Below are 17,051 nucleotides of genomic sequence, written 5' to 3'. Positions count from 1 at the left end.
CACATAATAGATATAGGTATAAAGTATAGGCATAATAGATATAATACATATCGGCATAAAATATAGACATAATACATACAAAAGATATAGGTATAAAATATAGACATAAAAGATACAATAGATATAGTATAAAATATAGACATAATGGATATAATAGATATAGGTATAAAATATAGACAGAATAGATATGATATGTATAGGTATAAAATATAGACATAATAGATATGATAGATATAGGTATAAAATATAGACATAATAGATTTAAGTATAAAATATAGACACAATAAATATAATAGGTATACGTATAAAATGTAGACATAATAGCTATAGGTATAAATATAGACATAATAGATATAATAGATACAGGTATTGAAATACAGACATAATAGATATAATAGATAGAGGTATAAAATATAGACATAATAGATATAATAGAGAGAGGTAATAAAATATAGACATAATAGATATAGGTATAAAATATAGACATAATAGATCTCGGTATCATCTGCAGAATATGGTACTAATGCAAAGGAGTCTGTAACAGACTATACTACACCCTCTTCTTCTCTGCCTAACACTGTGGCTACTAATAACACAAAAGATGGAGGATACTTTGGTTAATAATGTGCCCCTGCCTAACACCCTTCCTTCCCTAAGAGAGAGACTATACAACAGAGCTCCAGCCTAACTTCAGGTCCTCCCACTACTTTCAGCCTCACCTTCAAGATGGAGTCTGCACGCAAGGATAGGAGAATTCTCCAAATGTAAGGGAAAAGGGGGTCTCCAGTAACTTCCACAGCACTCAATTGCAACTGGAGTCAGCAGTAGTTGCCAGTGCACCAAGCACTGCTAATTATAATTCGTTCTCAAGTGCATCGATGCCCCAGATTCCTGTTGCTTCAGTCACTCCTACAACATCACTATCAGGAGCTGGTACGTACACTACCTCTTCTTGAGCACAAAATCTACAACCACATCGGACCCTCCAAATATTTGTAAAGTGAAACCTCAGCAGTTGCAGACAAGCAGCCTGCCTTCTGCAAGTCATTTTTCACAAGTTAAGCTGTATGCCTTCCCTTATTGCCCAGCAACAACAGAGTCTGCAAGTTTATGTGTCTCAGTCTGCAGCAGCTCAAATCCCAGCCTTCTATATGGACACAAGTCATTTATTTAATACCCAGCATGCACGATTGGCTCCACCATCCTTGGCTCAACAACAGGGTTTCCAACCAGGTCTCTCTCAGCCAACTTCAGTTCAGCAGATTCCAATCCCTATTTATGCACCACTGCAAGGGCAGCATCAAGCCCAACTGAGTTTGGGGGCTGGACCTGCTGTTTCCCAGGCTCAGGAATTGTTCAGCTCTTCACTTCAACCATATAGATCTCAGCCAGCTTTTATGCAAAGCAGTTTATCCCAGCCATCTGTGGTCCTTTCTGGGACTGCTATTCACAACTTTCCAACTGTCCAACACCAAGAACTTGCCAAGGCACAATCTGGTCTTGCCTTTCAGCAAACATCAAATACCCAGCCTATTCCCATATTGTATGAACATCAACTGGGGCAGGCATCAGGACTAGGAGGTTTCCCAGCTGATTGACACACATCTTCTCCAGGCTAGAGCAAATCTTACCCAGGCTTCAAATCTTTATTCTGGACAAGTACAACAGCCTGGTCAGACAAATTTTTATAACACTGCCCAGTCACCAAGTGCTCTCCAGCAGGTTACAGTACCTTTACCAGGATCCCAGCTTTCCTTGCCTAATTTTGGATCTACAGGGCAACCTCTAATTGCTTTGCCTCAGACTCTTCAGTCCCCGTTACAGCATACCACTCCCCAAGCACAGGCTCAGAGTCTGAGTCGTCCTGCACAAGTAAGCCAGCCTTTCAGAGGATTAATTCCTGCTGGAACACAGCATAGCATGATTGCAACCACAGGAAAATGTCTGAAATGGAACTAAAAGCCTTTGGACAGTGGCATTGATATAAAACCAGGCACACCTCCAATCGCTGGTAGAAGCACCACACCAACATCTAGTCCCTTCCGGGCTACTTCTACAAGTCCGAACAGCCAGTCCAGCAAAATGAACAGTATTGTCTAACAGAAGCAGTTCCAGTCAGCCCCTGCCACTGTGAGAATGACACAACCGTTTCCTACACAGTTTGCACCCCAGAAGAGAGCTGTGGGAAGAGGACTCAGCCACCAAGACATTTGGTCCTAGGTGTTGGCAAAGCAGAGAGCAGAGGTTCTTCAGTCCACGCAACGGTTCTTCTCTGAACAGCATCAGAGCAAACAGATAGGAGGCAAAGCCCAGAAAGTGGACAGTGATTCAAGTAAACCTCCTGAAACACTGACCGACCCTCCTGGTGTCTGTCAGGAAAAAGTAGAAGAAAAGCCACCCCCTGCACCCTCCATAGCCACCAAACCTGTTAGAACTGGACCAATCAAACCTCAGGCAATCAAAACCGAAGAAACAAAATCTTAAAGGCTATGGTTTATTGCAGGGGATTGGGGGTGGGGGGAGGGAAAACATGGAGAATTAAGTCAGATAATGCCAGCAGCCAAAGGGGCAAAATGGTCCGTGACATTATCCTGTTCAGAGCTTGGAGATATACAAGGGACATAGGAGCAATTTACACTGACACATAGCTGCTGTACCAGTAAAAATGAGGCTTTGCAAGCTTGTACCTACTATATAACATGCACTCGGTTGATGGCCACGCATCTTCAGTCAGAATTTATATATAAATATATGCACCCATTTTTTTGAGTGCATATAATTTAGACCTAAAAATCCTTATGATTAGATGAAACACCAAAAATATAAGAAAAATAACACGGCAGAGGAATAGCTCAGCCTGAACAGTGTGATGGTCCCAGCTAATACATCAGATGCGGTTTTTTTGCTCCCTTATGTTCCTTGGATATGGTTATGGCATTTGTAGGCTTGGAGGTGAAGAACTGAAGATAACTGGTGCTGGATAGAGGAGCCTTATTTTTATTATGGCAGCTTGCTATTTTTATAACATGGTGATTGAGTTGAACACAATCAAAGTACAGTAGTAACTGATCTCCCCTTCTTCCTGGATGAATGAGCAGATGAGTAAATATTGATGTCAGCATCCTTGAACCATATCATAGTGAGCAGTGTTTGGCTACTGCTTCTGTTTGAAATGATGCTGTGTTTGGTTGTGGTCCGAAGCTTTGAAGCGCTACTTAGCATCTCCTTTCTTCCATGGAGCTCTAACCATTCAAACATGACAGATTTGGTAAAATGCTAGTTAGGTTGAGTCTTCCTTGCCCCACTCAGTCATCTTTGTATGAATCCCATGGTTCTGGGGTTTTTTTTTTTTTTTTTCTTTTTCTTTTTTTTTTTTTTTCTTTTTTTTTTTTTTTTTTTTTTTTGTTAAACCAGTTTTTAGCTGGTGTTTAGCTGGTGTTTATGAAGAACAGTGAGTACCTAGAACTGTGCCACTAATTAAAGGAAATCCTAAGAAGGTGCATTTCTTTACAGAGCTGTGTCATGCCATCCTTTGGGCCCTCTGCTGGAAAAGTAGAATCAAGTCTCAAATAATGCCTTTTTAATTGTATCCTCTAGTATTATAGATATAGGACAGTACTGTATCATACCTCTGTGAATGTAAAATATCTTGTACCTGCTTTATGATACGTAGTAGTGACCGTGCTTTATCAGAGCTGTTTTTAATGATGTTATTCTAGAATGTTTTATTTCCAGATGATGATTCAGAAGCTAATTTAAAAAATGGTGCCAGGTACCACAACAGTAACAGAACTTTGCAATTTTCTGGGGTTTTGTTTTTTACCTCCCCCCCCTTTTTTTTAAATGGAGTGTGCTGGATGTCTCTATAATTTTATTCAGATGACTGCAGAACCTGGAAAAGCTGTTGCTGCTATTGATGCATAACATACTGCTATTGGTCTCTTTATATAATATATATATATACATATATATATATAATTTGAATTTTGGAAACTTTAGCTGTGCTGTCAACTTTGGAAAAAGTATCCCAGTTTACTGTGTTGAGTTGGCATTCTACAGAAATTAACAGCCATATTGGTCTAGAAATGTTAAACTTAATTTTTTCCATTTGTACAGGGGTAACGCACTGTATTAAATATGTAAGGTCTTATCTACATGGGTTTGATTACAGAAACTAATAAAGTATTCTCTAAATAAAAAAAATAAAATAAAATAAAATAAAATATAGACATAATAGATATAGGTAAAATACACAGACATAATAGATATAATAGATATAGATATAAAATATATACATAATAGATATAGGTACAAAATATAGAGAGAATAGATACAACAGATATAGTTATACAATATAGAGATACTAGTTATAATAGATATAGGTATAAAATATAGACATAATAGATATAATAGATATAGGTATAAAATATAGACATAATAGATATAGGTATAAAATATAGACATAATGGATATAATAGATACATGTATAAAATATAGACATAATAGATATAGGTATAAAATATAGACGAAATAGGTATAATACATATAGGTATAAAATATAGACATAATAGACATAATAGATATATGTATAAAATATAGACATAATAGATATAGGTATAAAATATAGACATAATAGATATAATATATATAGTTATAAAATACAGACATAATAGTTATAATAGATATAGGTATAAAATATAGTTAATAGATATGGGTACAAAATATAGATATAATAGTATAGGTATAAAATATGGACATAATCGATATAACAGATATAGGTATAAAATATAGACATAAAAGATATAATAGACACAGGTATAAAATATAGATATAATAGATATAGGTATAAAACACACATATAATAGATATAGTTATATAATATAAATATAAAAGATATAATAGACATAGGTATAAAACACAGACATAATAGATAAAGATATAAAAATATAGTTATAATGGATATAATGGATATATGTATAAAAATAGATATAATGGATATAATAGATAGAGGTATAAAATATAGACATAATAGATATAATAGACTAGGTATAAAATAGAGACATTATAGATATAATAGATATATGTAAAAATATAAACATAATAGATATAGGTATAAAATATAGACATCATAGATACAAGAGATATAGGTATAAAATATAGACATAAAGGATATAATAGATATAGGTATGAAATATAGACATAATACATATAATAGATAGAGGTATAAAATTAGACATAATAGATATAATAGATATAGGTGTAAAATGTAGACATAATGGATATAATAGATAGAGGTATAAATATAGACGTAATAGAATAATACATATAATAGATAGAGGTATAAAAACATAGGCATAATATATAGAGATATAATAGATAGAGGTATAAAATATAAACACAATAGATATAGTAGATATTGAAATAAAATATAGGACATTATCGATATAATAGAGGTTAAAATATAGATATCATAGATATAATAGAGGTATGAAAATTATAGACGTTATAATTATAATAGAGGTATAAAATAAGACAAAATAGATATAAAAGAGGTATAAAATATAGAAATAATAGATATAATAGAGGGATAAAAACATAGACATAATAGTTATAATAGATGGAGATATAAAATATAGACATAGTAGATATAATCCACATAGGTATTAAATATAGACATAATAATTATAGTAGGTATGGTAATTAAATAGAGACAAATATATATATATTTAGATATAAAATATAGACATAACAGATATAATGGATATAGTATAGATATAGAATATGACATAATAGATATATAGATATAGCTATAATATATAGACATAACAGATATAATAGATATAGGTATAAAATGTACACATAATAGATATAATAGATATAAGTAAAAATATAGACTTAATAGAATAATAGATGTAGGTATACAATATAGACGTAATAGCTATAGGTATAAAATATAGACATAATAGATATAATGGTACAGGTATGAAATATAGACATAATAGATATAATAGATATAGGTATAAAATATAGACATAATGGATATAATAGAGAGAGGCATAAAAATAGACATAATAGATATACGTATAATATATAGACATAATAGATATAACATATACAGTTCTAAACTATAGACATAATAGTTATAATACATATAGGTATAAATATAGACATAATAGTTATAGGTATAAAATATAGACATAATATTTATAATAGATATTGGTATTAAATATAGACATAATAGATATAGGTATAAAATATAGACACAATAGATAAAATAGATACAGGTATAAAATATAGACATAATAGATATAATAGATATACTTAGAAAATATAGACGTAGTAGATATAATAGATAGAGGTATACAATATAGACATAATAGATATAATCGATATAGGTATAAAATATAGACATAATAGACATAGGTATAAAATATACACATAATAGATATTATAGATATAGGTATATAATATAGATATAATAGGTATAGTTATAAAATATGGACATAATAGATATAACAGATATAGGTATAAAATATAGACATAATAGATATAATAGATATAGGTATCAAATACAGACATAATAGATATCTTAGATAGAGGTATAAAATATAGACATAATAGATACAGGTATAAAATATAGACATATGAGATATAATGGATATAGTTATAATATATAGGCATAAGGCCGGGCGCGGTGGCTCAAGCCTGTAATCCCAGCACTTGGGAGGCTTAGACGGGCGGATCAGGAGGTCAGGAGATCGAGACCCTCCTGGCTAACACGGTGATGATGATGATTGAAACCTCGTCTTTACTAAAAAATACAAAAAAAATAGTCGGGCGACGGTGGCAGGTGTGTGTAGTCCCAGCTACTCGGGAGGCTGAGGCAGGAGAATGGCTTAAAACACCGGAGGCGGAGATTGCAGTGAACTGAGATAAGGCACTGCATCAAGCCTGGGTGACAGAGCGAGACTCTCTCTCAAAAAATAAAAAAATAAAAAAACGAAATAAATATAGGCATAAGAGTATAATCGGTATAGGTATAAAATATAGCAATAATAGATATAGGCATGAAGTATAGACATAATAGATATAATAGATATAGGAATAAAATATAGACATATGTATAGGTATAAAATATAGACATAGTAGATATAATAGACATAGGTATAAAAATATAGACATAATAGATATAATAGACATAGGTATAAAATATAGACATAATAGATATAAGAGATACAGGTATAAAATATAGACAAAATAGATATAGGTACAAAATATAGACATAAGAGATATAGTAGATATAGGTATAAAATGTAGAAATAATAGATATCATAGATATAGGTATAAAATATAGACATAATCGATATAAAAGATATAGTTATAAAATATAGACATAATAGATATCATAGATAAATGTAGAAAATATAGACATAATAGATAGAAGTATAAAATATAGACATATAGATATAACAGATATAGGTAGAGAGAATAGGCATAATAGACATAATAGGTATAGGTATAAAATATAGACATAATAGATATAATAGATATAGGTTTAAAATATAGACAATACATATAGAGATAAAAATAGAGAAAATAGAGTATAACAGATATACGTATCAAATATAAACATAATAGATATAGGTATAAAATATAGACATATGATACCATAGATATAGGTATAAAAATATAGACATAATAGATATAGGTATCAAATATAGATATAATAGATACAATAGATATAGGTATAAAATATGGATATAATGTATATAATAGATATAGGTATAAAATATGGATATCATAGATACAGATATTGGTATAAAATATAGATATAACAAATATAATGGATATAGGTATTAAATATAGATATACTACATATAGGTATAAAATTATTTATAATAGATATAATAGATATAGTTATAAAATATAAAATAATAGATATGATACACATAGGTATAAAAAATAGATATAATAGATATGATTATAAAATATAGAGATATATAATAGATATAGGTATAAAACAAAGACATAATAGATAAAGGTATAAAATACAGACATCATAGATATAGGTATAATATATAGACATAATAGATATAACTATAAAATATAGACATAACATTTATAATAGATATCGGTATAAATATAGACATAATATATATAATAAATATAGGTATAAACTATAGCCATAAGAGATGTAATAGATATAGATAAAAATATATACATAATAGATATAGGTATATAAAATATAGACATAATAGATGTAATAGACATAGGTATAAAATATAGACATCATAGATATGATATATATAGGTATGAAATATAGACATACTAGAAATGACAGATAAAGGTATAAAATAGACATAATAGATAAAATAGATGTAGGTATAAAATATAGACAACAGATTTAATAGATATAGGTATAAAACATAGACATAATAGATATAGTAGATACAGGTATAAAATATAGATATAATAGATATAGGTATAAAATATAGATATAATAGATATATTAGATGTACGTATAATAAATAGATATAATAGATACAGTTATAAAAATAGATAATGGATAAAATAGATATAGGTATAAAATATAGATATAAAAGATGTAATTATAAAATATAAATATAATAGATATAATAGATATAGGTATAAAATATAGATAGATAAATAGATAGGTATAAATATAGTTATAATAGATGTAGGTATAAAATATAGATATAATAGATACAGATATAAAATATAGTGTAGATATAATAGATATAGGTATCAAATATAGATATAGTAGATATAATAGATATAGGAATAAAATATAGACATAATAGATATAATAGAAAAAGATATAAAATATAGACATAATAGATATAAAAGATATGGTCTAATATATAGACATAATAGATATAGGTATAAAATATAGACATAATAGATATAATAGATATAGCTATGAAATATAGTCATAAGATGTATAATAATATAGGTACAAAATATAGACCTAATAAATATAATCGATACAGGTATAAAATATAGACATAATAGATATAGGTATAAAGTATAGACATAATAGATAAAATAGATATCGGTATAAAATATAGACATAATACATACAAAAGATATAGGTATAAAACATAGACATAATAGATACAATAGATATAGGTATAAAATATAGACACAATACATATAATAGATATAGGTATAAAATACAGACATAATAGATAAATATAGGTATAAATATAGATATAATAGATATGATAGATATAGGTATAAAATATAGACATAATAGATATAATAGATATAGGTATAAAATATAGACTTTATAGATATAATATGTAGGTATTAAATATAGACATAATAGATATAATAGATACAGGTACAAAATATAGATATAATAGATGTAGGTAAAAAATATAAATAAAATAGATATCATAGATATATGTATAAGATAGAGACATAATAGATATAGTAGATATAGGTATAAAATATAGATATAATTGATATAGTAGATACAGGAATAAAATACAGACATAATTGAAATAGGTATAAAATATAGACAAAATAGATATAAAAGATATAGGTATCAAATATAGACATAATAGATATAATAGATATATGTATAAGATATATACATATAGATAAATAGATAGTGGTATAAAATATAGACATAATAGATATAATATATATAGGTATAAATTAAAAACATATGATGTAGGTATAAAATATAGACATAATAGATATAATATATGTATAAAATATAGACATAATAGGTATAGCTATAAAAATATAACATAATAGATATAATATAGGCATAAAATATAGACATAATAGATATGATAGATATAGGTGTAAAATATAGACATAATAGATATAATGGAGAGAGGTAAAAAATATAGACATAATAGATATAGGTATAAAATATAGACATAATATTTATAATTATAAAATATAGACATAATAGATAGATATAGGTATAAAATACAGACATAATGCATATAGGTAAAAAATAGACATAATAGATATAATAGATATAGGTATTAAATATAGACATACTAGATATAATAGTTGTCGGTATAAAATATAGACATAATAAATACAGATATAGGAATAAACTATAGACATAAAAGACATAGGTATAAAATATAGACCTAATATATATAATAGATATCGGTTATAAAATACAGACATAATAGATATAATAATATAGGTATACAATATACATAAAATAAATATAGGTATAAAAATAGACATAATAGATACAATAGACACATATAAAATATAGATGTGATAGATATTGGTAAAATATAGATATAATAAATATAGGTATAAAATACAGACAAAATAGATATAATTGATATAGGTAAAAATATAGACATAATTCATATAATAGATATAGGTATAAAACACAGAGATAAAAGGTATGGGTATAAAATATAGATATAATAGATATAATAGATATAGGTATAAAATATAGATATAATAGATATAATAGATATAGGGATAAAATATTGACATAATAGATATAACAGATGTAGATATAAAATATGGACATGATAGATATAGGTATAATATATAGACATAATAGGTATAATAGATGTACGTAGAAAATATAGACATAATTAATATAGATATAAAATATAGACATAATGCATATAATCTATATAGGTATAAAATATAGACATAATAGGTATAGGTATAAAATATAGACATAATAGATATAATAGATAAAAGTATAAAATGTAGACTTAATAGATATAATAGATATAGGTATAAAATATAGACATAAATGATATAGGTATAAATATAGACATAATGCATATAATACATATAGGTATACAATATCGACATAATAGGTATGGTATAAAATATAGACATAATACATATAATAGATATATGTATAAAATATAGATATAACAGATCAAATAGATATAGGTGTAAAATATTGACATAATAGATATAATAGATAAAGATATAAAATATAGACAGGATAGATATAGGTATAAAATATAGACATAATAGGTATAATAGATATAGGTAGAAAATATAGACATAATTGATATAGGTAAAAATATAGACATAATGCATAGAGTAGATATAGGTATAAAATATAGTCATAATAGGTATGGGTATAAAATATAGACATAATCGATATAATAGATATAAAATATAGATATAAAATATATAATTGATATAGGTATAAAATATTGACATAATAGATATAATAGATATAGGTATAAAATATAGACATAATAGATACAATAAATACAGGCATAAAATATAGACATAAAAGATATAATAGATATAATAAAATGTAGATACAATAGATATAGTTATAAAATATAGATATAATAGATATGATAGATAAAGTATAAAATATAGATATGATAGATATAATGGATATAGGTATAAAATGTAGATATAATAGATATAGATAAAAATATAGACATAATAGATATAATAGATATAGGTGTAAAATATAGATAATAGATGTAGGTATAAAATATAGACATAACAGATATAATAGATATAGGTGTAAAATATAGATATAATATACAGGTATAAAACTTAGTCATAATTGATATAATAGATATAGGTGTAAAACAGAGACATAATAGTTATAGTAGATGGAGATATAAAATATAGACATAGTAGATATAATACATTTAGGTATTAAATATAGACATAATAAATATAATAGATATATTAATAAAATAGAGACATAATAGATATAATAGTATAGGTATAAAATATGGACATAAGAGATATATATAAGTATAAAATATAAACATAATAGATTTAATAGATATAGATTTAAAATATAGACAAAATAGATATAGGTACACAATATAGACATAATAGATATAAAAGAATTAGGTATACAATATACACATAATAGATATAATTGATATAGGTATAAAATAAAGACATAATAGACATAATAGATATAGGTTTAAAATATAGAATAATTGAGAAGAGCAGATATAGGTAAAAAATATAGACATAATAGATATAATAAATATAGGTATAAAATATAGACATAGAAGATATAATAGATATATGTATAAATTGTAGATATAACATATAGCTATGAAATATAGACACAATAGATATAGATATAGGAATTAAATAAAGATATAATAGATATAGGTATAAAAATAGATATAATAGATATATCGATATAGGTATAAAATATAGAAATAATAGATGTAATAGATATAGGTATAAAATATAGACATTATAGATATAATAGATATCGGTATAAAATATAGACATAATAGATATAATAGACAAAGTTATAAAATATAGACATAATAGATGTATTAAATATAGGTATAAAATATAGACAACAGAGATATAAAAGATACAGGTATAAAATGTAGACATAAACAGATATAGTAGATATACGTAAATAATATGGCATAATAGATATAATAGATATAGGTATAAAATATAGACATAACAGATATAATAGATAGAGGTATAAAATATAGACAAAATAGATATAGTAGATATACGTAAAAATATGGACATAATAGATATAATAGATATAAGTATAAAATATAGACATAACAGCTATAATAGATATAGGTATAAAATATAGACATAATAGATATAATAGATATAGGTATGAAATATAGACATAATAGATATCGGTATAAATATAGACAGAATAGATATAACAGTTATAGTTCTAAAATATAGACATAATAGTTATAATAGACATAGGTATAAAGTAGAGACATAAGAGATATAGGTATAAAAAATAGACATAATAGATATAATAGATACAGGTATCAAATATAGACATAATAATTATAATAGATATAGGTATAAAAATAGACATAAAAGTTATACGTAAAATATAGATATAGTGGTTATAATAGATATAGGTATGAAATATAGACATAAGAGATAAATAGGTATAGGTATAAATATAGACATAATAGATATAATATATATGTATAAGATAGAGAGATAATAGATATAACAGATATAGGTACAAATATAGACATAATAGATATAATAGATATATGTATAAGAGATAGACATAATCGATATAATAGATATAGGTATTAAATACAGACATAATGGATATAACAGATATAGGTATAATATATAGACATAATAGATAGATATACGAATAAAATATAGACGTAATTCAAATAGGTGTAAAATATAGACAAATAGATATAAAAAATATAGGTATAAAATATAGACATAATAGATATAATAGCTATAGATATAAAATATAGACATAATAGATATAATAGATATAGGTATAAAATATAGACATAATAGATTAATAGATATAGAAAAAATACAGACATAATTGAAATACTTATAAAATATAAACATAATAGATAAAATAACATAGGTATGCAATATAGACATATAGATATAACAGATATATGTATAATATATAGACATAATAGAGATAGGTATAAAACAAAGACATATTAGATATAATAGAAATAGGTAAAATATAGACATAATAGATATAGGTATAAAATATAGACATAGTAGATATAATAGATATAGGTATAAAATATAGACAGAGTAGATATAATAGATATAGCTATAAAATATAGGCATAATGGATATAATAGATATAGGTATAAAATATAGACATAATAGATATAAAACATATAGGTATAAAATATAGACATAATAGATATAGGTATTAAATATAGAATAGATATATAATAGATATAGATATAAAATAATACATAATGGATATAATAGATATAGGTATAAAATGTAGACATAATAGATATAGGTATTAAATATAGACATAATAGATATAATAGAAATAGGTATAAAATATACACATAATAGATAATAGATATAGGTATCAAATAGAGACATGATAATTTAATAGATATTAGTATAAAATACAGACATAATAGATGTAATCCATATAGGTATAAAATATAGACATGGCCGGGCGCGGTGGCTCAAGCCTGTAATCCCAGCACTTTGGGAGGCCGAGACGGGCGGATCACAAGGTCAGGAGATCGAGACCATCCTGGCTAACACAGTGAAACCCCGTCTCTACTAAAAATACAAAAACTAGCCGGGCGAGGTGGCGGGCTCCTGTAGTCCCAGCTACTCGGGAGGCTGAGGCAGGAGAATGGCGTAAACCCGAGAGGCGGAGCTTGCAGTGAGCTGAGATCCGGCCACTGCACTCCAGTCCGGGCGACAGAGCGAGACTCCGCCTCAAAAAAAAAAAAAAAAACAAAAAACAAAAAAAATATAGACATAATAGATAAATGTATAAAATATAAACATAAAAGATAAATATAGGTCTAAAATATAGACATAATAAATATAATACATATAGTTACAAAAACATAGAAATAATACATATAGGTATAAAATATAGACATCATAGATGTAATAGGTATAGTTATAAAATATAAACATATTAGATATAGGTATAAAATATAGACACAATATATATAATAGATATAGTTATAAAATATAGACATAATACATATAGTTATAAGATATAGACATAATAGATATAATAGATATAGGTATAAGCAGAGACATAATAGATATAATAGAAAAGATATAAAATATAGACATAATAGACAAAATAGGTATAGGTATGAAATATAGACATAATAGATATATAGATATACGATAATATATAGACATAATAAATACAATATATATAGGTATAAAATATAGACATGATAGATATATTAGATATAGATATAAAACATAGTCATAATAGATATAATAGATATAGGTATAAAATGTAGACATAATAGATATAGGTATAAAATATAGACATAATAGATTTAATAGACATAGGTTTAAAACACTGATATGATAGATATAATAGATACAGGTATAAAATGTGGACATAATAGACATAACAGATATAGGTATAAAATATAGACAGAGTAGATATAATAGATATAGGTATAAATTATAGACATAATAGATATAATAGATATAGGTATAAAATATAGACAGAGTAGATATAATAGATATGGGTATAAAATATAGTCATAATAGATATAATAGATATAGGTATAAAATATAGACAAAACTGGTATAAATATATAGGTATGATATACAGACATAATAAATGTAGGTATAAAATATACATATAATAGATATAATAGATATATGTATAAGATACAGGCATAATAGATAATAGGTATAGGTATGAAATATAGATATAATAGATAATAGATAGAGGTATAAAATACAGACATAATAGATATAATAGATATAGGAATAAAATACAGACAAAATTGAAATAGGTATAAAATATAGACAAAATAGATATAAACAATATAGGTATCAAATATAGACATAATAGATATAATACTTATATGTATAAGATATAGACATATAGATATCGGTATAAAAATATAGACATAATAGATATAGGTATAATATATAGACATAGTATAATAGATATATGTATAAAATATAAACATAATAGATATAATAGAGATGGGTATAAAATATAGATGAAATAGATATCGTTAAAAATATAGACATAATAGATTTAATAAATATAGGTATAAAATATAGACATAATATTTATAATAGAGTTTTATATATATAAAATATATATAAAATATAGTTATAATAGATATAGGTACAGATTATGGATATAATAGATATAATAGATATAGGTATAAAATATAGACATAACGATACAATAGATAGAGGTATAAAATATACACTTAAAAGATATAATAGATAGAGGTATATATAGACAACACAGATAAAATATATACAGGTATAAAATATAGACATATAATAGATATAGATATAGATATAAAATATAGACATAATAGATATAGGTATAAAATATAGACATAATAGATAGATAAGTATTAAATATAGGCATAATAGATATATGTATATAATATAGATATAATAGTTATAGGTATAAATATATAGATATAATAGATACAGGTATAAAATAAAGACAAAATAGATATAATAAATATAGGTATAAAATATAGACTTAATACATATAGGTATAAAATGTAGACATAATAGATATAATATATATAGGTATAAAAGTACACATAATAGACATAATAGATATAAGTATAAAATATAGACATAATAGATATAATTGATAGAGTTATAAATATAGACATAATAGATATAACAGATAGAGGGACAAAATATAGACATAATAGATATAATAGATATAGCTATAAAATATAGACATAATAGATGTAATAGATATATTTATAAAATATAGACATAAAAGATATAGGTATAAATATAGACGTAATAGATATAGGTATAAAATACAGACACAATAGATATAATACATGTAGGTATGAAATATAGACATAATAGATATAAGACATATAGGTATAAAATATAGACATAAGAGATATAATAGATATATCTATAAAACATAGACATAAAAGATATGATATATATGGGTATAAAATGTAGACATAATAGTGATAGGTATAAAATATAGATAAATAGATACAGGTATAAAATATAGACATAATGCATATCATAGATATAGGTATAAAGTATAGACATAATAGATATAATAGATATAGGTATAAAATATAGAAATAAAAGATATAGGTATTAAATATGGACATAATAGATATAATAGAAATAGGTATCAAATATAGACATAATAATTATTATAGATATAGGTATCAAATATTGACATAAATATATAGGTACAATGTACAGACAAAATGCTTATAATAGATATAGGTATGAAATATAGACATATAGATATAATAGGTATAGGTTTAATATAAACACATAATAGACAATAGATAAAGCTATAAAATATAGACAGAGTAGATATAATAGACAGAGTTATAAATTATAGACATAATAGATATAGTAGATATAGGTATAAAATATAGACATAATAGATAGAGGTATAAAATATAGAAATAATAGATTTTATAGATATAGGTTTAAAACATTGATATGATAGATATAATAGATAGGGTATAAAATATGGACATAATAGACATAATAGATATAGGTATAAAATATAGACAGAGTAGATATATTAGATATGGGTATAAAATATAGTC

General features: G+C 25.3%; 1 pseudogene across 1 annotated transcript; it reads left to right on the top strand.

Annotated features, from left to right (window-relative positions):
- The first annotated feature begins 492 nt into the window (after positions 1 to 492).
- LOC115895892 lies at positions 493 to 3,364 on the top strand (annotated as a pseudogene). The gene has a single exon (XR_004055964.1). The product of XR_004055964.1 is annotated as a protein PRRC2C pseudogene (transcript).
- Positions 3,365 to 17,051: the final 13,687 nt, after the last annotated feature.

Source organism: Rhinopithecus roxellana, unplaced genomic scaffold (genome assembly GCF_007565055.1).
Source record: "Rhinopithecus roxellana isolate Shanxi Qingling unplaced genomic scaffold, ASM756505v1 contig3595, whole genome shotgun sequence".
NCBI classification, from domain to species: Eukaryota; Metazoa; Chordata; class Mammalia; order Primates; family Cercopithecidae; genus Rhinopithecus; species Rhinopithecus roxellana.
The sequence above is the reverse complement of the archived record's forward strand: the minus strand, read 5'-3'. Positions and strand labels throughout refer to the sequence as shown.